A 1,865-nucleotide genomic window follows, 5' to 3' on the forward strand; every position below is an offset into this window, starting at 1 on the left:
GTCCTGGAGGAAGTGCAGCCAGAATGCTCCTTGGAAGCAAGAATGGCCAGACTTCATCTCACCTACTTTGGTCATGTTGTCAGTGGGAACAATTCCCTGGGGAAGGATGTCATGCTTGGTAAGGTGGAGGGTCGATGAAAGAGAGGAAGGCCTTTAACAAGATGGACTGACACGGTGGCTGCAACAGTGGGCTCAAGTATAGCTAGGATCACGAGCTGGCACGGGATCAGGCAGACGTTCGTTCTGCTATGCATGGGGTCACTATGAGTCGGAAGCAACTCGACAGCACCTTACAACATAACAACAACAAGTAATTTACTACACCACAACATCCATGGAAGCAGACATCAAGAAACCAAATGGCATATTGGATTGGGTAAATCTGCTACAAAAGACCCTTAGTCACTTTGAGGACTAAGGTGTGCTTGACCCAAATGGTGGTATTTTCAGTCGCCTCATATGCATGTGAAAGCTGGACAATGAACAAGGAAGACTGAGGAAAAAATGATGTGTTTGAATTATGGTGTTGGTAAAGAATATTGACTATACCATGGACAACTAAAAGAATGAACAAATACGTCTTGAAGAAGTTCAGCCAGAATTCTCCTTAGAAGCAAGGATAGTGTGACTTTATCTCATGTACTTTTGATATGTTTTCAGGAGAGACTAGTCCCTGGAAAAGAACATCATGCTTGGTAAAGTAGAGAGTGAGTGAAAAAGAATATGACCTTCCACAAGATGAATTGATACAGTTGTTGCAACAATTAACTCAAACATAGCAACCGTTGTGAAGATGGCACAGGACTGGGCAGTATTTCGTTCTGTTGTGCATGAGGTTGCTATGAGTCAGAACCAACTCATCGGTGCCTAACAACAATCTGCTGGCCACACAGCAAATCTTGAGGGCTTCTTGAGTTATGCTCACTTATAAACAAAAACTGATAGTTATGATTTGCTAAGAACTTGGGAGTGGTAGTCCCAATCCTATGCTTTCTTCATTCCTGCCTTGTAGTCCTTATAAATGTCGTGTCTTATGTTTAAACTCTGAGTCATCTACAAGGCATTTCCACAACAATGGCCACAAGAAGCTCTAAATTTACACTTTCCCTGGGTAACAACTCCAGAAAAAAGTGATCTCCTTAACCTCCATGTTTCAATCCCACAAAATAATCTAACTGGGAAGTTAGGGTCAATGGATGGGACTTTTCTGGCTTATGTCTCCACCACTGTAACAGGGAATCAGGACACTAATTTACAGCCTTTCCAAAGCCAAAGGTGTGCTGCTGAGCAGACAAAATCAAGCCATTTTCAAAATAATCTTCAAACTATTCATGAAAAGGAAACTAGACAGAATACCTTTTAGTAACAGTAAAAATAATTAGGGTGTTTTGGTTTACCATGACTTCACATTATAGAAAAACTTAAATACTATGAGACAAGCCCTTAAAAATTTTTAGTAGATTATAGCTAAAAGAGATCTTAGAAAATCATCTAATTTAATCCTTCATATTACTCATGAGAAAACAATGAACCACAAGAGAAGTGGCATGATCCAGAATGAAGCCTGGACCAAGCCAGGATCTATGGACTCCTTAATCATTGAACTTTTCACAACACCACAGTGTTTCTCAGATTAAGATAACAATCAAATGGTCATTTGCATCACAAGGGCATATAAATTATATATCATTTACTATACACTTTTTAATATCAATTTCTTGGTAACTTCAAGGTGTTAACTGTTGTTGTTGTTGTTATGTGCCGTCGAGTCAAACCCGACTCATAGCGACCCCTCCTTGGGTTTCCGAGGCAGTATTGCTACGGAAGTAGGATTGCCCAACCTGGTTATAAATAATGAATACAGT

The sequence above is a fragment of the Orycteropus afer genome, unplaced genomic scaffold (assembly GCF_000298275.1).
Source record: "Orycteropus afer afer isolate SDZICR_OR568_19922 unplaced genomic scaffold, OryAfe1.0 scaffold00098, whole genome shotgun sequence".
Classification (NCBI taxonomy): Eukaryota; Metazoa; Chordata; class Mammalia; order Tubulidentata; family Orycteropodidae; genus Orycteropus; species Orycteropus afer.